We start from the raw sequence: 22,921 nt of genomic DNA, 5'->3' as shown, positions 1-22,921 counted from the left end.
AATATTTCCAATTCATTTCAAATCTCCCAATGGCTCCCACTCTGCCAGCATAAGCCTTTTCAAAAAGGCAGGTTCTCCTCATGTTATTAAACCATTTTAAGTGTGATGGGATCTCCCTAGATTTCCAGTTTTGAAGTATTAAAGAACGAGCAACAGTGCAAGATATAAATATGAATACTTCTTCAGCTTTATTGAACCCACTCCTATCTTTGCATATACCGAACAAGGCCACTTCTGCGACTGGCAGAAAAGATTTCCCAATGGCCTGTTCGATATCTGCAAATATCCCCTTCCAAAAAGATTCTAGCTGCGGGCAAGCGGAGAAAATATGGTGCCATCCTCCCTGTCCTCTAGCCATACATCTGAAACACTTATTCTCAACTTCAGGGTACATCCGGTGTATAATACGCTAGCAAACAAGATAAAAAGGACATCCTCTTATAATTGGCTGCACATAAAGATGTATTTCCCAACTGACACAGGGTCTCCCAATCCTTCAAGGAAAAAGTACATTGAGTCGAGAGGCTTATTTTCTCAAGATGTCTGTCTACTAGTACGGTTCGTCCAGAGCAATGAAGCATCTTGTACCAATATACTATACCTTTATTTTTTCCTCTGTACAGGGCTGTTAACATTAAAATTAATTTAGGTTTCTTTAAAGATCTGGAAACAAACTTGAGAGGTTTTATTTGGGGCAATAAAGCTTCAAGAGTTGAGCTGCCAGTGATACAACTTTCAGTTGATCAAGGAGGTTTAGCTCTACCCCATTTAAGTACCTACTATGAAGCTGCATTTTATGACATATTGGCAGGATTATTGAGGGTTAATCAGACAAGAGATAATTTTTTTCTTATAAAGATGTTACAAGAGGCAGGTTCTCAAATTCCAATTTTTTTGAAAAAGCTCCCAAAGAGGTCAAGATACAAGACGCTAAGAGAGTACGCCTCAATACCTTCGCTCCTTTTGGGCTCCCATTATTTAAGTTTAATTGAATGTACTCAAATAGGCCTCCAAGTAAGTTTGAATCACATAAAAAATGGGGAACTTCGAGAGCTTCGTGAGTTGAGACATTTGGTAGTTCAAAACAGGGTAATTAGTTGGCAGGAGGTGAGGTTCCGTGACGATTTGAACCCGTGTTTTCAATATTGTCGGAAATACATAATATTGGTATCAGCGAACCGCAAATGATCCATTTAGCATATCCTGGTGTTTTCGCTATACTACGAGCAAGAGCACTCCTGTTATGAACACATTTCTGATCTACCCACGGCATCCATCTTAGATCATGGCCGCCATTTTGTGTTCCTTGCCCTCACATATGCAATAACCTCTGATCACTTCATTTCGATTAAGGACACGTAGCCTTAGCCGGAGATTCACCTCTTTCATGACACGTGCACCTTAAACCAGATCACGCTGTAGCTACATGACTCAACAAAGGTTGCCTCCTCTGCCCGAGGCCAGCCCACCTGAACTGGTTCTCGTGTCCATTGTCCCGATCATGATTAGGCGGCCGAAGCCGGTAGCCTTGCCCATTTACGACCCACAAACATCTCTTATCCCGCTTTCCTATCTTCTGCACCTGGCTCTGCTCCTTTCCTTCTGGGCCTTTATTAGGGGGAGGTAACGAAATTTACGATGAGGCGGTCCGGCTCTTGAATACAATATTGACAAGGGATTGTGATGAACTAGTGGGAACCCCTCTTCGTAGATGTTTTGTATCAGATTTTATCGACAGTTCCTGTGTACGCCAAATATTTATTGTCTGTGACACAAAGGTTTTGGGAATGTACTAACATGTGAAGAATTCGCCTGAAGGCCAAAAACTAGTATATAAGGAGCAACCCTCTTTGTACAAATTGAACAGGCTCCTAGACACTGCCCATGCGTAGTTTCTGTGACTTCTGTGTCCCTGCAGTAATAAACCTTTGGTCTTTGACGCCACCATCGAGAAGCCCGTGTTTCTGTTCATTTGTGCACCAAGGCAGGTGGAACTCCGGGGTCTTTGGGTGTTGTTCCCTGACACCTCTGGACGGAACCAAAAAGTCCAGAACTCCAATTGGCGCCCAACGTGGGGCGACGTCATTCGGTACCGGTCCAAAAGCCTGAAGAGTTCGAGAAGCTTCGTGTGAAGATTCCTAAGGGAGGCGCCCCACTTCATCGATCCCGGCATATCGCAAAAGTGGCCCGAAGTTCTCTTCCACGAGGGTTCCCGTTCAGAACGGCTGCAGTGGGCCGTTGCCTTGACCGTCGCCCTGTCTTGGACCCGAGGTGCAGTCCTTAGTACAGCGAAACGTGACGGGTTTCTCCTTGGTGACGTCTTCAGTGCCTCAGTTAAGTATTTAGTGGTCGCTAGTCGGTTACTTTGTGAGGGTTGTTAAAAATCCTTGATTGGTTCTTAGTTTGGTTTGGTTTTGTAAGATTATCACTGGTTGTTCTGGCCACGATAATCTATTTGGTTCAGTTTAAGTATCGATACATTAGTTTGGTTTTGGTAGGCCTAAGTTCTTGGTTCAAGTGCACATATTTGTTTTGTGTTTTGTTTGTTTTGTGTTCTGGACTGAAAATGGTAAGTCGGAGAAATTGTATGTTGTCGTGCTTCGGTTGCAACAGTGACTCACGGTTGGAGGACTCATGTCTGGTTCCTCCGATTGGGACTCCCCTATATGACTTATATTGTAAACATGGAGTGGGTCCTATATCCTATAATGAGGTGTGGGTCCGCTACACCAACAAAGACGGTGTCCTTAGTTGGCCACTGCATGGTAGTTTTGAACCCGAGATTCTTGATAATTTAGAAGCGAAATTGTTTAGGAAGAAAGCCCGGCCGGCAATGTTTGATTCTTTCCGTTACTGGCGAAAAGAATCCAAACAGAGAGAAATGAAAAAATTTAAGAAACAACAGAAAGAGAAAGAAGAGTTAACTCTAGAGCAAGCAACTAAACAGCTGCAAGATAACGAGTGTGAGAAGGCTATAGAGGTGGCCATTAGAGAGCATAATTTAGCGATCGACAAGTGCTACCCTGCCTTGCCATCGAAAACGGCTAAGATACTAGAGGAATCGGAAAACGATCCTCTGTTGTCTTATCTGTTACGGTCACCTCCACCGTATGCACAAGGTGCTACGGCTCCACTTGTACCGAATGTTCAATTGCCGGTTGCTGGACAACCTGGTATTCCTGCTCCTGCTCCTCAGAATCAAGTTCCTGTACCTCCTGTGGTTAATGTGAATGTCCCTATGGCTCCTCCTCCTCCTCCTGGGTTGCCGACTTCTATACCTGTATCTGTCTCGCTTACACCTACTACTTCACAAACTATTTTTCTCGATACTCCTACTGCCTCGCTATCTGTTCCTACCTCTACAGTGTTTTCTACGTCTGCGAGTGTGTTAACTCCACTTTCTGTTCGTCGAAGAATCACTGATTCTGTGTCTAATATTCTGTCTCCTTTCTATAAAACTTTAATCAAGACTCCTACTTCTGACTCTGTTCAGAGACGGAGTCAGCATCCAAGTACTGAGGAACGGGGAATTTTAGATTCCACGGCTCTCAGATGGATTTCGAAGAGTAGAAGATATAGTACGAGAGATGTACTAGAAACATTTATGCAGTGGAAGGAACCAACGCAGCGATACGTATTTGACGAGATGTGCTCGTTGTTATGTGATGAAATAGAGGAAGACGATGTTGAATCGAATTTAGAAGACTTAATTAAGGTTCAGAAAGAGTTTGCTGCTGGTATGATAGTAGGTGAAAATATAGAAGAAGCGATGGAACTGATCTTAAGTTTTAGGAATGATCCATCTCTTCGTTCACCGAGAGATTTAGAAAAAGGTAAGACGAAACTGAGTCGCCAATATCCAATGAGGGAGGTTCCTCCGATTTGGCGCGACGCTGTGCAAGCTGATGCTGTTGCTGGTATTGCGGCCGCTCCAGCGCAATTCCAGAGAGTGTGGATACACATTCCGTGGAAGCGAGCTGAAGTGCTAGCAGTGAAACAGGCCTTACCAGATCCGCGTAAGAATCCTGCTGGATATTACAAGGAACTAACACAGACAGTTGAAGCTTGTATAATGAATTTAGCAGACATTGATATGTTATTTGGGAATGTAGTTCCTCAACCAGTCTGGGCTAAAATTCGTAGGGAAGATCATCAAGTTGCCTTAGGTGGTGATTGGGCAGCCATCACTGCAGCGGATGGTCAGCAAATAGGTGGTGTAAAACCTGAACCCCTAATTGCTAATCTTCCGGGTAGGATAATCGACTTAATGAAGACTCTGATGCCCGCATTGCGTGTTAATTGGGATAAGTTATCCGCATGCAAGCAAAAGAAAGACGAAAGTGTCTCCGACTTCTTTACGAGGTTTGAAGAGACTTTTGTAGATCATAGTGGTCAGGATATGAGCACTGAAGGAGGACAGAGACTGTTTGTCGATAAATTCGTGCATAATTTGTTACCTGAATTATGCAATAAATTAAAGGATTCGGAGAGTGCGTGGGCTGTTTCTACAACTGCGCAAATACTTGCGACTGCACAGTACTACGAAAATAGGGATAAAGAAGAAAAGGAAAAATCAGAAAAGAAAACGAAAGATTTAAAGACTAAGGTTCTTTTGCAACAGGCGTATCCGCCTCGCACGAATCAGTCTAATATGCAACAGGGTTCCTATCAGAGGACAGATTATAGTTCAGCGAGGCCTCAATATCAGTGGAACCAGTGTGCGTATTGTAAGAAAGAGGGTCACTACAAGAATGAATGTCCGGTATTAGCGCAAAATAATGCGGCAGCAGCTCAGAGAGGTCGTGGTGGTTTTGTACAGAATTCTAGAGGTCGAGGACGAGGTGCTATGCCTCCACAGACGAATGATCGCCCTTCTAATCACTTTGATCAGAGAAATGGACAGCCTGCCCAGACAAATAGATCTCAGCAATATCTTGTTGAAGACTATTGTGAAGTGGATGAGGGATTTCAGCAAAATGGGTACTAGGACAGCCATGGACAAAGAGAGGGAGTAGTATCAGTTCCAGTAGATCAGAGTGGGCCTTATGTCGCAGTAGCAACATCAGGTGTAGTCGAACCGTTTCTGTTGGATACTGGTGCCGCAAAAAGTTCTATCATTCATGCGAAACTCCCTGGCGCACCTTTGTCCGGCTCAACGAATGTTTCTGTAGGTTTTTCAGGCGCCCCTGTTTACAACCCTATATCTGGCCCTTTGTCTATTTCTGTTGGACCATGTCAATTGAAAGCACCCTTAATTTTGACGACGGGTTGTAATGAGAACCTGCTTGGTTTAGACTTGTTAAAACGACTATATGCGACATTGTACTGTTCTCCAGAAGGGGTACAGCTTACATTGGGTAAAAATATCACTTCTCCGATGTACTTGTCAATGGATGCACTCCCGCCAGAGCTACGCTCACTCCCTGATTCTCTTTGGGCGACTGGTCCTAATGATGTAGGCCTTTTAGAAATACCACCATATGTAGTCACTTTGAAAGCAAATGTAAAATTTCCAAGAATTCCTCAATACAAAATATCTAGTGAAGGAGAGCGTGCACTTTTATTGATTGTGCAAGATTTGATTAAGAAAGGTGTGGTTGAAGAAACTAGAGGAAATGTTTGTAATAGTCCTGTACTACCGATTTTGAAACGAACTGATCCTACAAAACCTCCAGTGTACAGGTTTGTCATAGACCTTAGAGAAGTTAATAAAATTGTGGTTCCGCAGTTTCCTGTGGTTCCCGACATTACTGCCTTGTTAACATTGATTCCTGCTACAGCCACCTGGTTCTCAGTCATCGACTTGAAGAATGCCTTTTTCAGCATTCCGATAGCCGAAGAAAGTAGGGATATTTTCGGCTTCTGTCTAGGAGGTCGCAGTTTCAGATTTAAACGCGCTCCACAGGGCTACTGTGAGAGCCCATCCATTTATAGTCAAGCATTAAAAAGCCAGTTAGATTCCTTTGTCCTTCCTCCAGGTTCTGCCCTAGTACAGTACGTAGATGATCTTTTAGTGGCTGCCGATGACAAGGAAACTTGCAAAGCAGCTACAGTTTCGTTATTACATCACTTGTCTAATCTGAATCATAAGGTATCACCTTCCAAGATGCAATACTGCTGCCAAGAAGTGACCTACCTAGGTCATCTCTTGTCAAAGGAGGGAAGGAAGTTGACCCCAGAGAGAATAAAAGCAATTACGCAAATGAGTGTTCCGCGCACACAGAGAGAAGTACGTGCCTTTCTAGGTATTACCTCTTACTGTAGGCAGTGGATTCCGAATTTTTCTCTTTTGGCGAAACCATTGGTAGCTTTGACTGGGAAAAATGTTCCGAGTCCGGTGCCATGGTCTGATGAATGTCAGGAGAGTTTTACTGAATTACGAAAAGCGTTGTGTTCAGCTCCTGTATTGGGTACACCTGATTACAGTAAGCCATTCACGCTCTATGTTCACGAGAGAGAAGGTTGCGCGTTGAGTGTTCTGACACAGAAATTTGGTGATAAACAACGCCCTTGTGCGTATTTTTCATCAACATTAGATCCGGTAGCTAGAGCGTTACCTAGTTGTTTGAGAGCTACAGCGGCAGCTGCGGCTTCCATTCGACAATCTGCTGGTCTGGTTATGAACAACATGCTAGTGGTCATGGTTCCTCATGCAGTGGACACACTCATGAACCGAACGAAGACACAACACCTTACTAGTGCGAGACTATCTGGTTACGAGCTGACATTACTAGCGAGTCATATTCAGATCAAAAGATGTAATGTATTGAATCCAGCAACGCTGTTGCCGGCTAATCAAGAGTCGAGTGATTCCGAGCCACATGATTGCTGTTTTAAAACGGAGGAAGAGACAAAAGGACGCATTGACTTGAGGGATACTCCATTATCAGATCCAGATGGTATGCTGTATGTGGACGGATCATGTTTTAAATTGGAAAATGGTGATGTGACTGCTGCCTATGCAGTAACGACTTTGAAAACGATTGTGGAGACTGCAAGAGTGAATCAGAATTCTGCCCAAGCTGCAGAATTAATAGCTCTAACGAGAGCGTGTGTTTTAGCTAAGGGAAAGAGAGTGAATGTTTTTACAGATAGTCAGTACGCATTTGGCGTGGCCCATAGTTTTGGCCGTTTGTGGAGAGAAAGAGGTTTCATTACGTCCCATGGGACTAAGATTCAACATGGTCAGCTAGTTAACGACTTGTTGGAATCTCTAACCTTGCCGACTGAAGTTGCGATTGTTAAATGCAGTGCTCATAAAGCAATCACGGATGATGTTGGTCGTGGGAATGCTTTTGCTGATGAAATTGCTAAACAGACAGCTAGAGACATGATGAGTAGAATGTACGTTGCAACGTCTGCAAGATGGATCGCTGAGTCTGGAATGTGTGAGGATACTATGGAAAGTGTGAAAGAAATTCAGAAGGAAGCAACTGAGGAAGAGAAACGAGTATGGAGAGAGAGTACGGGCAAGTTGGACTCGAATGGATGTTGGATTGATTTGACAGAACAGCAGTGTTGGATGTTGCCGGATGCGTATGTGCTTGCAGTGGTGACAATGGCGCATGGAGTAGCGCATATAAGTTCTAAAGGGATTTGTAAGATGTTGGCTCCAGTCTGGAAAAATGATGGAATCAGTAAGTGTGCAGAGAGAGTGGTGAAAAATTGTATGATATGCCTGATGCATAATCCTGGCAAGGGAACTCCAACTCCTGCTGGTCATTTCGCTCCTCCTTCCTGCCCTTTTGAAGTAATTCAGTTAGATTTTATTCACATGGACCGCTGTAATAATTTAAAATATGTCCTAGTGGTGTTTTGTGCTTTTTCCAGGTGGATAGAAGCATACCCACTGAAGGACAATACTGCCTTATCAACTGCCAAAATTCTTCTCAAGGAATATTTCCCTAGATACGGAATGCCACGGATTGTATGGTCAGATAACGGAAGTGAGTTTATAGGGAAAGTTATGCAGAGTGTGTGTGCCGCCCAGGGCTGAAACAGAAATTCCACAGTGCGAACCATCCCCAGTCAGCTGGTTTAGTGAAGGGTTACAATGGCACCCTCAAGCTAAAGATAGCTAAAATACAAGCATCCACAGGTTTAGCCTGGCCAGACGCACTCCCTTTGGCTTTGTTATCAACGAGAGCAACTGTACATTCTAGAGTAGGGCTTAGCCCTTATGAAATCATTTTTGGCCGCCCGGCAAATATCTGGGGTGTGCCAAGGCCTAAAGAGTTCAGTACTTTAGAATATCCTATGTTGATAGACTACCTTTACGACTTGACTGCTAAATTGAGTCTTATTCATCAACAGGTTTTCGATGCTTTGCCAAAACCTCCGGAGAGTCCAGGGCATCAGCTGAAACCGGGAGACCTCGTCGTCATCAGGAACTTTGCGAGGACAAAGAATCTTCAGCCCCGCTACGTCGGTCCTTTCCAGGTCCTACTTTCAACGAGGACAGCAGTTCGTGTGGCTGGACGCAAGCACTGGGTGCACGCGTCCCATGTTAAGCGTGTCCCTTTGCCGCTTCCTTACGACGATTGGGTGAAGAAGGGAATTGGTTCCTCCGAATTTGAAAGAACTCCAAAGTTCATCCCTTTCAGCGATGCCGAATTGATCACTGACACTCCAAGCTCTGACTCTCCTCCTGAAAAGACTCCTTTTAACACTGAACATTTGTCTCCTGCATCAGAAGAAACTCTGCCATCTGCGAACTTGAACACTGCAGCAACTACCAGTGAAACACTATTTGCCGATCAGACAGTACCTGCGAAGCAGAGATATAACTTAAGAAGCCGTAATATGGACAAATAAAGCAGGCAACTGCATACTGTGATATTTTTGAAATATTGAACTTTTGCCCTCAGCCAGGAAGTTTGCTATTGTTTTATTGTTTTAATAAATTGCCTTGCCGTCTGGGTAGCCGTAGGGTCGTGGCTGTGTGCCTAGTTGGATTTGCAGGGGTCTGACACAAGGTCGATCTTTCTGTTGGTTCTGGGAACTCCCAGGGCTGATAGAGGCATTTTCATCTACGTACACATCATCAGTGGTCGCGAGCGGATTGTAGAAGATGGAGCTTCCTGCGCTGCAACAAGAAAATGTGATTTACGTTCGCAGAAACAGACTTTACAGAACTCTTCATAGCAAATGCTTTTTGATGCAATGTGCCATTACATTCTTGATTATTTTAGCAACATTGGTGGGTGGAACTATTTTCAGTATAAATTTGATCTTTGTGCCAGTTACTACAGTACCTCCCCTTGATCCCGCTATTTCTACAGTTTCTTCTATACACTCTTTTCACTCGTTTCCGGAACATGAGCAAGCTCGACGCTCAGAGTTTATTAACAACACTTTTGTACAGCTCTTGCACCAACACCAACTGGTAGTTAACACTACAGACTGCCGGGTGTGTGGCTTGATACCCCACACTATGGATAAAGGTATACCTTATCTAGTTTTGCCTTTCAGCTACAATGGATCATTTCAGGCCCTTCAAACCATCTTTGCTTATGCCCTTGAAACCTATCCTCCACGTCCACCACGTTCCACTAAATATAACTCTGCCAACAAAGCTTTAGTCCAGGGAATTATTGATATGATCAAGGATGTCAATAATACTCCATCATACCCTAGAGACGAACTGCGAGTATATTTAAGTTGGAATACTTCAGAGTATCGCCTTAGTTTAGGAGAAAGCAAGCGTAAAAGCTCAACTCCAATCTGGGTCGTACCACACCGGGGTCAGGTCTGTTTGCAAGGTAATGGGAGAAATCCAAGAGCTCAGCTAGGGAGGAGCGAGTGCGTTGAAACCTATGTGTTTCCGGCTAACTCTTCCCCTGCCTTCCTTACTGCTAGGGGTACCTACTTCATTTGTCGAGACCGGGCATATACATGGTTACCTGCTGACTTTTCAGGTTCATGCTATATTGCTCGATTGTTGCCTCCAACATACACTGCTTCATCTGATTACCACAGAACCAGAGTAGCGAGAGGTGTCTTCAGCAAAGAAGATACTGCTGGCCAGGAAGCTGGAGACTTCTTCAAAGGCTTCCTTCCGTTCTGGGGGCCTATGGCCAATAGTAGAAATATACGTCAGCTAACACGGGTAGTTGAATCTACTATTACCGAAACTGCTGGTGCCCTTAGTAATTTGACAGCTGAGCTTCAGGCGGATAGACTCATGACGTTGCAGAATCGTATGGTTCTAGACGTTATCCTTGCAGACCGAGGTGGGGTATGTAGAATGATCCAATCGAGCTGCTGTGTCTTTATTCCTAATAATGCTTCAACAGTATATGAGGCGATCTCTAAGCTACACAAGATTTCCGACTCTATACACATAGACAAGGGAAACTGGTCCTTTATGGAGTGGTTTTGGACTCTGATCTCAGCGTGGGGATGGAAGGTTCTAATGATCATCGGTGTCATCTTAGTATTCCTATTCTCATGCTGCCTGATTATCCAGTGTGGTCCAGCTTTGTGTAGTCTTTGTGCTGCAACCTGTTTTAGGAAACCACCTGCAGTTGGAGAAAAGGCGCGAGAAAGGATGATGATACAACAGCATGTTACTGACCTAATGAGTATAGAACTAGACTCTGACATAGACTGAGTAATTGCCTATGTAAGGGCAAAAGGAGGGTCTGAGGTTCCGTGACGATTTGAACCCGTGTTTTCAATATTGTCGGAAATACATAATATTGGTATCAGCGAACCGCAAATGATCCATTTAGCATATCCTGGTGTTTTCGCTATACTACGAGCAAGAGCACTCCTGTTATGAACACATTTCTGATCTACCCACGGCATCCATCTTAGATCATGGCCGCCATTTTGTGTTCCTTGCCCTCACATATGCAATAACCTCTGATCACTTCATTTCGATTAAGGACACGTAGCCTTAGCCGGGGATTCACCTCTTTCATGACACGTGCACCTTAAACCAGATCACGCTGTAGCTACATGACTCAACAAAGGTTGCCTCCTCTGCCCGAGGCCAGCCCACCTGAACTGGTTCTCGTGTCCATTGTCCCGATCATGATTAGGCGGCCGAAGCCGGTAGCCTTGCCCATTTACGACCCACAAACATCTCTTATCCCGCTTTCCTATCTTCTGCACCTGGCTCTGCTCCTTTCCTTCTGGGCCTTTATTAGGGGGAGGTAACGAAATTTACGATGAGGCGGTCCGGCTCTTGAATACAATATTGACAAGGGATTGTGATGAACTAGTGGGAACCCCTCTTCGTAGATGTTTTGTATCAGATTTTATCGACAGTTCCTGTGTACGCCAAATATTTATTGTCTGTGACACAAAGGTTTTGGGAATGTACTAACATGTGAAGAATTCGCCTGAAGGCCAAAAACTAGTATATAAGGAGCAACCCTCTTTGTACAAATTGAACAGGCTCCTAGACACTGCCCATGCGTAGTTTCTGTGACTTCTGTGTCCCTGCAGTAATAAACCTTTGGTCTTTGACGCCACCATCGAGAAGCCCGTGTTTCTGTTCATTTGTGCACCAAGGCAGGTGGAACTCCGGGGTCTTTGGGTGTTGTTCCCTGACACCTCTGGACGGAACCAAAAAGTCCAGAACTCCAGAGGTGGTTGCTAGAACGAATAATCCCAGGTGTCTGACTTTTTTTGATTATATGCAGGTCGTCTGCTTAATTCTCCCTAATGCCATGTTAACAGCCCTGTATGAAGGAAAAAATAAAGAAAAAAATAAAGGTTCCCTTTGTTCTCTTGAAGTAGAGAGTCTCTGTGCTTATTCCAAACCAGTTTGGTCCTCTCTGGCACAGCTTCCCGGCAGGAGGTGGAGACAGCATTGTGTAAGGCAGACCAGGCCTATTTAGTTGCAAGGAAATCTGCTCCCACTTTGCTATATGCAGCCTAGGTCTATTTAGCCCAGCCCTGACTCATTCAGGAAATGCAGGAAACACCTCAACCCCCCCAGTGGCTGTCTACAGTGAGTGCACATCCCCAGCTCCTGTCACTCCAAAACCAGACAGTCAATACACAACCCAGCAGAGGCACACAGGATGGTTAAGCAAGAAAATGCCTACTTTTTTAAAATGGCATTTTCAAACACATTATTTAAAAACCATCTTTACTAAAAAATGTGTTATTAAATTCTGAGTTCAGAGAGCCTAAGCTCCATTTCTCCATCTTGTCCCAATGGGAAGTTGTACTTGTAAGATGTTACAAAGTATCTCCCATTCTATCCTATGGGACAGATAGCCTTTCAATAGTGAAAAACAAAATACACTGTGTTTCAGTACCAGGACATGTCACAGACACCACTACATGTCCCACCTTTCACCTACACTGCACCCTGCCCTTGGGGGTACATTGGGCCTACCTTATATGTAAGAAAATGGAAGATGTGGAGCTTTGCAAGTGGGTGCACTTACCAGGTCGACATGGCAGTCACAACTGCCCGCAGACACTGCAGCGGCAGGTCTGAGAACCCTTTGAAGGGTTGCTTGTGTGGTTGGCACAACCAGTGCTGCAGTTCCACTAGCAGCATTTGATTTACAGACCCTGGGGACACACAGTACATTGTACTAGGGACTTAAAGGTAAATCAAATAATCCAACTATGGAAACACCAATCCATAAGCACAATTTATAAAAGGAGCACTTGTACTTTTCTAGGAAAGTTGGTTTCTGTTGCAGTAACCCACACAAAAAATGTTTTGCCAGATTTCTGATGCGCTTTGACTTGATATGCCCTGGGTCCCCGCCAATCAGGTTCCCAGGGCAAGTGTTCTTTCCCAAAACTGTACCTTTGTATCCCCAGTCGGCACCTCTCTGGGCACATGTAAGTCTCTTGTAAAAGGTACCATGGGTACCAAGGGCAGTGTGACCAGGAAAGGGCTCTAAGGGCTGCAGCACATATTGTGCCACCCTTAGAGGTCCTGTACCTTAACACACACACTGTGAGTTTTTGTCCAGAGAAAAGTGAAGAGTAGACATGGCACACCTACCTGAGTGCCATGTGTGTAACCCACTGCCTATGGTATAGGTCACCCATCTAGCTGGGTGTGTTATACCACTGGTGAGGGTACAGTTGCATGAGCACTGTAACCCTACAGGGTCTACGTCCATTCTTAGACATTGTAAGTGCAGTAAAGCCATAAACAGTATATGGTCTGGGAGTTTGTAATTACGAATCATAATGGCTTAACTAAATTCTGAGACGTTTGGTAACTAACTTCTCAGCATAACAAACCCACATTGTAGCCAGTGTGGGATTTATTACACCATGCATTCAGATGGCATCTTAGAGATGCCCCCTAAAAAGCAATTAGTCTCTGGTGGGTTCCCTGACTGGTAAACACCAGCCTGCCACTATGAGACATGTTTCTGGACTCCTGGGGTGGGAGTCTTCACTCCCTGGGCCTAGAAACTAAGCAGTCCCACCTCCCCGAGGTCAGGATGAGTCTTCTGTGACAGGGGAGTTCAAAGTCGTTGCTGCCTTTTTAACAAGACCCCCGCCTCTCCTGCTATCAGGAGCAGGCACCCTTCCTATCTCACCCCCTTTTTGGCAGGAACAATTAGAACAGCCGAGAAGGTGTGCCCACCTCTCCCAACCCCATTCTTCAGGTGGGAGAGGTGAGGTGAAGCCCACTCTTTGTGCCTGGCATCGTGCAGATGGCAGGCACTCTCCAATCAGTGCTAGGGATTGTGCCCACTCCCCCATGTGGGGTGAGCACTCCAAAGGTGTAGTCACCCTAAGGTTAGTAGTCCATTGGCTATTGACCTTGAGACCCCTAAAATGCACCCTAAATACAGTATTTAGGTAGCAGCCATGACCTGAGAAGGCAGATTCCCAAAATCTATGAATAAGAAGGACGAAAGAAGACGCCCAGCAGAGGAGACTGCAGAGAAGAATTGACTTGGCCCCAGCCCCACATGCCCGTCTACAGTTTCCAGCGATCCTGTACCAAAATGTGCCTTGTCCTGCAGCCAGCGACCTCCAGAACCCTTCGGAGGACTGACTGCCTTCAACAAAGACTGGATATCCTGTGAACAGCAGCTCTGTTCAGAAGAACCACCAAAGGAAGACTCAGAGCCTGCTGAGGATAAAGAAACCCGACTCATAGAACCACCACTGCACCTGATGCGTACAACCCGAGTCCCAGTGAGATTCCCCTGCGCTCCAGAGTCCGAATCCACTGTAGGTTGACCCATTCCAGGACTCCCTGACATTGCCTGCAGCCACTGCATGGAGACCCCCCCAACCGGAGTGAAATCCGACCTCAAAAGGCACCCCTGCATCAGTCCGCCCTGCACCCTGGGGAAGAGGGCCTGAGGTGCATCTAGGTCCCGAGCCCTCCCAACTTACCTGCGCCCAAATGTTGGTTCCTCCCGTAAGACTTCCTGGACCGAGCCTGCAGCCGAAACCCAAAACCGGCAACCCCATTGAAAACAACTGGGCACAAATCAGCACCCTGCACTTGTGCTGCTGTGGATGCACCTTGTGTGCTATCTTGGATCCCCCTTTACTCTAAGATAAACCCTAGGAGCTTAGCTCCTACATCCAAGTGGTGTGGCATACCTGTGAGCAGCCACCAACCGGAGGGCCCCTATCCCACAATGGGCATCAGCACTCTACACCTGGCCGCCCTAGTGCCGCTGAGGGTGCTTTTTGAGTGCATCCTTGACCCTGGGGGAATCATTGTTCTAACCCTAGAAACTCAACCTCAAAGACTGTTTACTATCAAACCAATAACCTCATTTTCTTCCGTAGGACTGCATTGACTGTTTTCCTCTTAAAAAACTTTTATGTATTGAGGGTGTTTGTATGAAATCATAAGAAACTGTGTTTTTGTGAAAACTGTTTTACCTACTGTTTATGTAGGCATATCACACTGAGTGGAAAAAGTAATCTGAACCCTCTTACAGAACGTGAACACTGACCTTTGGACGCTGGCCCGGATTGTGCCTGCTGACTCTTGCCTGGCATCACTCCTCGCCGCACCCGCTTCGCGGGTGCCGCTTTGCGGGGACCAGTGGGTGGAATAGTCGAGAGTGGACTTTGGGAGCCGGAGGGGAGTAACATCAGCAACAGGGGAGAGGCGCCACGCGGCAGGGTCTCGCTCTCCCAGGGGTCCCTGCACGCCCACAATCACCTGGGCTGCGCCCCCTGTCAGCCCCACCCCCAAGCTGTCAATCCGCCTACTTAACCAGTTCAGTGTCCCGCAGCGCGGGACGAGCCGGGTGAAGCCCGGGCAACGGGCAGGCCGTCTACAGCCGTCCGAGGCCGGTTGAGGCTGGGCTGGGCCATCCCCCTTAGTTTATTATTCTATTGCTTACCTGGCGTATTACAACTGTGACCCTTTTGGTTTTTGTTCCAAGGCATTCACTGTGTTTACTAGATAATCTTGGTCTGAGGTGTAATGGCGGCTCAGCCAGCCAAGGGAAGCAAGGATGGTGAGAAATCTAATACTGGAAGCATATTGAGTACCTTGGATAATTATTTTACACAGGTCTCTGTTGCATTGGAACATCAGATAAGTGCTGTTGAGAAAAGACTATCAGCAGAAATCTTTTTGAAACGTTCCTCTCTGGGGGCGATTCAGCATTGCACTACGCCTGAGAATCGCATCAGCCAAAGGCTAAGTGATTTGGGTCTGCCGGAGTCCAGCATTGAACTGGATTCCCTTGCAAATATCCTAGAGGAAAACAATTCTTTCACACAGCCAGCTAGCGCTGACTTAGTCGAAATTCCTACTTGTATATCATCACCCAATAACTCTCCAGTTTGTTTGGTAGTTGACTCACCGACCCCAAACAAAAGAGTGACAGGTAAAAGGAAAAGAAGAGGGGCGGTCCACAATGTAAAAGAGCTAAAAGGTCTAAAGCAACAAAAAAGGGGAATAAGCCATCGGGAGTGGGGATTCCTATAGAGTCTGATAACACAGCACATCCTATTCCCTCTCCACAACTTCCTCCTGATGTACATGGTGACGGGTCTCTGGTGGGGCAGGTCGAACACCTGATTCAATCTTTTTTACTCCCAATCATTGAGGGACTGAGACTAGTCACTGCTAGTTTGGATAAACTGGAAATTGCAGTAAAGGATAACTCGCAAATGTTACACTTCTTAGCTGATGAAAAGAGTAAGGGAAAAGATCTCTCTGTTATCCCCGAACAGGTGGTCGGTAGAAGTGACCAGGTCCCCACTATCTGTAAACCCCCCTTGCTGAATGGAAATAAAACAGTGGAACATAGTGATGTTAGACTAGTCAACTTAGGTGATAAAAATACATGCCCAGAGTCTTCCATGGGCCACAAGCACGCCTATTGGGTACTCGGCTCGTAACAATTCGGATATAGTTACAGGAAATCAATTCAAACTAGATTTACCCCCCCAAAGTGCACCCCTAGTGGTGGTTATGACTAATGTTCCCCCTCTCCAAGCTGGTCTAACTGAGGGGTTTTACCAACTAAAGACAAAGGTCACCCACTGGTTTTCAAATAATCTAGAAGAGGGCCATGAAGTAGGACGCAACATACTCATGGTTCGTAGAGTAGGATGGGTGGGTCGCTCAAGGAAAACCAGAGAGGGCGACAGCATAGTCATAAATTTTAATAACACAAATGCAGTTGCCAGAATACTATGGCGGCAAATGCAAACAAAACAGGTGATGGACCGAATGTGGTGATCAGGGAGAACAGTCATCCCATAATTAGAAATAACTTCGAATATGGCCACATGATACGCAGAATGGATTCGAGATTGATGAAGACACCCGCATAAAGTAGAATATAAGGATGTCTGCTCGGTGAAGACCTGGTAATAAATTGTAACAACGTCTTCCAACAATAATTTCTCGTGCAAAACCCAAACCTGATGGTTTTATCCTTTTTAAACCAACAGGCGCAATAATCCTTTCCCAGTCCCCGTCCTGAAGAAGACCCGCCAGTGACCCATAAATAAGGTGTCCACAGGGTCGAAACGTCGACAGAGCCATCAAAGGACCAACTTACCGAGTCCAACACATCATAGCTAATTGAAATAGCGTGTTGGTCCCGAGTTTAAATGAGATAGGAACTGGCCTTTTATAAACCTATCCCCTTTCCTCATAATCACTTATTCACTTGTATATAGACCTTCACGTATATATGTCACAATGTCACAATATTTCACACTCAGTCACTTCTTACACTGATTTGAATTGTTGCGCCGCAATTTGTATTTTGTGAAAAAGTAAAAAACTGCTTTTTATGTTCTAACGGAAGGTGTCAGTTGAAAACCAAAAAGAAAAGAAAAAATAACTGTTTAATTAAAAACACTCTGACCCTTCTTCTTGTGTTTGGTTTTGCACTTTAAAGATGACTAATGTAGCATATTTTTGAAATTATATTTTTTGACTATTGCCGAAGGCATGCATATGATTTAAAGCAATTGTTGAGATACCCGAAAGAACCACTGTTGAAATTACTACTGAGTGTCCATGTTCGTCACTCTGTGGCCGCTCGCTGCCAAAGTCCATGCACCATTTCCAGTGTACTACCTCCCGCCCAGTGCCTTTTAAATTGAGCATGTGCCACAGTCTTCAGCTGGACGCTTGTGTATCATGCTTCAGAACACCTCCCAAAGGTACGTAGTGAGTGACTAGCAGTGTGACAGTGTCTGCAGAGCTATGCTTGCAGAACAAAAAACACACACAGGAGGTGTACTTGCTCACACAGTCTACATACTTTAAACTTTCTTTGTGGGAAAGTAAACGATTGAAGACAGCAGTAATCAGCAGCGCGGTGCCCAAAGCTGGTACGTTTTCATTCAACAGTTAGCGCTCTAGTGTGTTATTGAAACGTAATGATTCTTAGTCCTTTGTCTATGTCTAGCGCGGTCAGGCAGGCTCTCCTCTTCCGTCTAGAGTTTGCGGCTAGCTGCCCTTTCTCTATGTCTACTGCTGCCGGTGGTTTGGTTTAGCTGTCTACTGCATCATTTGTCGGTATCTCTTCCTTACTCCCGGTCAGCATTTCCCCTCCCCCATCCCCTTTTCGGTGGCCATGATCCTCTCAATGTTTTGGGAGCTCCCAGCAAAGCGGCAGATTTTGCTGTCCGTGCTGCTCTTCTCGTGGACTGTATATCTATGGGAGGCCTATCTCAGCCATCGCCAGGTGAGAGGGCTGAGTGATAACGTTTACACAATATAAGTAGTATTGGGTTCAATGGAGGCATGGTGGAGGGGGAGGGAATGAACTGCTTGTGTCACACAGGTCGGTGTCAAATTTTCTCCAATGGTGGAGGGTAGTATCTGTCATAGTTTCCATTTAAAGTTTGCTTTGGGGGCAGAGGTTTGTATCTCTAGGTTAGGCAAATAGAAGCTGTTCTTGTTCCCTATTACAGACCGGGTCTTATGGGATATTTTTGTCTCTCGATGCACAAGGCTGCCAACGTTCCAGTCTGCTTATGTGTGACATTTCTGTTTGTAAAGTGCTTATTTGTGACATTTTCCTGTTTCACGTGTGACACCTGGAGTGACTGTATTGTAAATGTAGTCAATGACCCAAACAATAGTGAAATTCCATCTACTAATTGCACCCCACCTTCTTAGCAGCCCCTTAACTGGGGACTTGTCTTTACAGAAGGAGGACTTATACTGGAAACAAAAATGAACTTCAGTGCAGGCTCATCAGGAGTTCCCCAATCGGTGGTCGAAGTGGTGGTGATTTTAGGGGCACGACACGCCCCTACTTTTTAAATTTCAGAAAAACACTTCTACTTTCAACTTATGTAAAAGGCAGGGAGTCTTCAGTGCCGTGAAACAGAGGGAGGGGCAGACATATAAAAAAGAAACTAGCCTTATTATCAGGATGACTGCTTGCCTGAAATAAATGTAAATGTGCACAACTGGCTCTTGCCCCGTGTTGCTCCCGCTCTTGCCCCGTGTTGCTCCCGCTCTTGCCCCGTGTTGCTCCCGCTCTTGCCCCGTGTTGCTCCCGCTCTTGCCCTGTGTTGCTCCCGCTCTTGCCCCCTGTGTTGCCCCCGCTCTTGCCCCCTGTGTTGCCCCCGCTCTTGCCCCTTGTGTTGCCCCCGCTCTTGCCCCCTGTGTTGTGTGCCCCCGTGTTGTGTTGCCCCCTGTGTTGTGTTGCCCCCTGTGTTGCCCCCTGTGCTGTTTTGCTCTCGCTCTTGCCCCCTGTGTTGCCCCCTGTGTTGTGTTGCCCCCCGCTCTTGCCCCCTGTGTTGTCTGGCTGCCGCTCTTGCCCCCTGTGTTGTCTGGCTGCCGCTCTTGCCCCCTGTGTTGCTATTCATATTCCCACACCCTCCATGCTGCTTCTGCCCTACCCGCCTTCGGTGTTCCTTCCGTGAACCCGGAATTCTATGTTGCTTTCCGTGCCATCGTTTTTGCTTCCCACTGCCTTTCCGTATTGCTGTCCCCCCATCTTTGTGTTGCTTCCCCTGGCCCAGTCCAGAAAGAAAAAAAAAACAATAATGCAATAGGTCTCGCCGTTCATTAAGTTAAAGCCATTTGCTTTGATATACAATACCATTAGCAAAGCAAATGGCTTTAACTTAATCAAAGGCAAGACCTATTGCATTTTCAATGCAATGGTTTCGCCTTTGGAAAATTTAGAGCTATTGGCATTGTAAATGTCAAAATTTGAATTTATGTGTTTGTTTTGAGAATAGCAAAATAGATGGCATTGTCATTTACATTGCCATTAGCTCTAACTTTTCCAAAGGCGAAACCATTGCATTGAAAATGCTTGTTTAAATTGCTTTGACGTGTGTATGTTCCAAGAGACCTGGATGTGTCAGCCCTGTATTCTCCAAGGGTACCTGAACTATTTGATCCCGGCAACGAAAGGCCAAATGGGTCGTCCAAAGGGTGGACTGATTATATGGGTACGTCAATGCCTGCCCTTCTCTATTAAAGTGGTTGCTACTGGCAGTAAGGATATCCAACTTATAAAAGTGGACATGGGTTTATCAGGGTGTCTTGATATATACAATGTATATGCCAGGGGTACCAACGGGGGGAAATTAGCAGTTCTTGCGGCACTGGTCTCCCTCCTTGAAACATACTCTCTGACTAACAATATCATTATTGCTGGAGATTTTAACCATACGTTTGAACCCCTGGACATCTCTGATGATCTAGTTGGGGCGGAAGAGGACATGCAATGGGGAGTGCCCAGATCAAATTTAGACCCAATTAAAAGTTGGTCTGAGAACACTATCTGTGTAAACGCCATTTGTCTGGAAAGGGGCCTTAGGGCACTAAACGGGAGAACAATGAGTGACAAGGGGGGGGGGCTTGTACCTTCGACAACAGACAAAATAGGAGTAGGATAGATTACGTTTTGTGTAGCCTCCAACTATGGAAGGGAGTCCGTGATATGGAAGTAAAGCACAGGCTTGAAAGCGACCATGACCCTCTGTGCGAAGTACACAAATGGTGGCTATCCTCAACAGGGAAACCCGTCACAGAGTGGGATGGTGTCCCCTTGCCTGTCCCCACCAATGACATGCGTCGGTTAAAATGGCCCAGTGTTTTGGCCAATCAACAGTCTATGACTAGTATAGACATGGAGGGGGACAGGGCGATAACTGCCCTAGAGCAGGCTAACATAGTCGTACCAGGGTAATACGAAATTACTGCTATACATGATAATCTCTTTTGTGTTATTAAATCCCATTTCCAGAAACCGCGTGGGAAAACCACTAAGGCACCTTCCAGACCTGTGAAGTGGTATAACCCACAGTGTAGGGAAGCCAGGTTAGCTCTGGGAACAGGTATTAAGAGTAGGGAACAAGTGTCTATCCGTAGTGCAAGAAAGATCTACAAGGACAGTATAGCTAGTGCAATAAAATCTTGGGATGAGCGGCACTGGAATGAACTAAGGGAGGCAAGTAGAACTAAAGATTCCAGGCTCTTCTGGAGTATTGTTAAATGGTGTAGTGGTGGTTTACCCAATTGCCCCGATAATAACTATATTGAGGAGGACTGGGTCAATTATTTTAAGCCACAATATGCAGATAGCCACCCTGGCTCTGAGATGGATGGGTTCAAGGCTGTATATCCCAAAGATAACTTTTTTACTCACGGTGAGGTTTTGTTGGCCTTAAGTGCAGTATCTAGAGGAAGAGCTCCCGGTTTGGATGGGGTCCCGGAGGATCTTTTTATTAACGATAGGGAACGCTGGGGCAAATATATTTTTCTTTTGGTTAACGCTGTTGCCCAGGGAGCAATGGTCCCGTCATCCTGGAAGGGTGCAATTATTATCCCCGTATATAAGAAAGGCGATCAGGGTTTGCCTGGTAACTACAGACCTATAAGCTTGATATCTACCATCCAAAAGCTGGTGGGGAGGATGGTGGTGAACAGGCTTATGGTTTGGGTTGATGAGAACAATGCATTATCCCCTTACCAGGCTGGGTTCCGGAAGGCCACTAGTACGGTGGACCAGGTGTTCCGCTTTACCTTGCTACGGTGGCGAACTGTGGTGCTGGGTGGGGGCAGCCTGTATGCCGCTTTTGTGGATTTGCGGGCTGCCTTCGACCTGGTTCCCAGGACTAAGCTGTGGTCAGTGTTGTGGAACTTGGACCTACAGGAAGATCTATTGACCTTGGTTATGAGGTTGCACGAGGCGAATTTTGCCAAGATGGAGTCAGGCAGTCAAGGTGAGGTCACTGCGGACTTCCCGGTCGAGCGGGGAGTCCAGCAGGGGTGCGCGATGGCCCCCTTGCTCTTTTCCTTGTTTATCAATGGAGTAGTAGCCAGAATGCTGTCTGTCAATCTAGATGCCCCTGCGTTGGCGGACATAAAGGTCCCAATATTAATGTTCGCCAACGATACTCTTATTCTATCAAAGACCCCGAGTGGCCTGCAGCGTGCCCTCCACATCTTTGAGGAATTTTGTGTGGAGCATGGTCTAGAAGTTAACGTGGCCAAAACCAAGCTAATGATTTTTAACCCCCACCGTAGTTTCAGATCCAGGCTGTCTATGAACCATCGTCCCTTAGAGGTAGTTAAAGCTTTTACCTATCTTGGTATTTACGTAACCAATGATCTCAATTGGTCCCAGCACATTGATCTTGCCTCACTAAGGCACTGACAATTAGCTGGAGCCATTGGGGCAGAGCATAGAAAATCCTAAATATAAACCAATCGCTCCAGCCCTACAGGTCTATGAAGCGAAAGCCCTTGGCTCAGCCCTATATGGGGCTGAGCTGTGGGGTTTTGGGAAGCTCCACCCATTACAGAAGTCCAAAAATAAGTTCTTTAGGACAATTACTGGTCTTTCCAAAAGTACCCCCCTTCTCCCTCTTAGATACGAGCTGGGCAGAAAGGCTGTGAACGATTTGGCAAAGCTCTGCCCGATCTTGTATTGGAAACGACTCTGGAATACTCTAGAACTCAAGCATTATGCTGAGGGCTTTTTAGAGCTGATCAAAGCAGATGTATTTCATAGGATCAAATGGCTAAAAGATCTTAGATCCTTGTTATGTTTGTTGGGTCTCCAAACCCTCTGGGATAACCCGTCAGGCGCACTTTGTCCTAGTAAGAAAACGCGATAGGAGCTGTATTGGGATTATGTGGCTGAGCGGGACTTGAGAAATAATGATGCTAGATCTATGTCAGGACGCTATTTGGAAGCCAAAATCTCTCCTAACCATGAACTTTATTGGGACAATATAACTAAGCCATGGGATACGAAGCTTCTATTCCAATTGAGGATTGGTGCTCTTCCGCTTAGGTCCCTAACTGGCAGGTGGAGGGGTTCATCTAATACTTCTTGCCCCGCCTGTGGTTCACTAAAAGAGACGATTGGGCACTTTCTATTTTCTTGTCAAGCCTATGCCGTCCCCAGGCGAATTTGGTTAAAACCAGTATGTAAAAACCTAGGTACCAACAGTGGCATTGTAGCTATGAGAATCATTTGCACTAGTTCTTGTTTGCCAC

The sequence above is a fragment of the Lissotriton vulgaris genome, chromosome 11 (genome assembly GCF_964263255.1).
Source record: "Lissotriton vulgaris chromosome 11, aLisVul1.2, whole genome shotgun sequence".
In the NCBI taxonomy this organism is placed as follows: Eukaryota; Metazoa; Chordata; class Amphibia; order Caudata; family Salamandridae; genus Lissotriton; species Lissotriton vulgaris.
Note: the sequence above shows the minus strand (reverse complement) of the source record.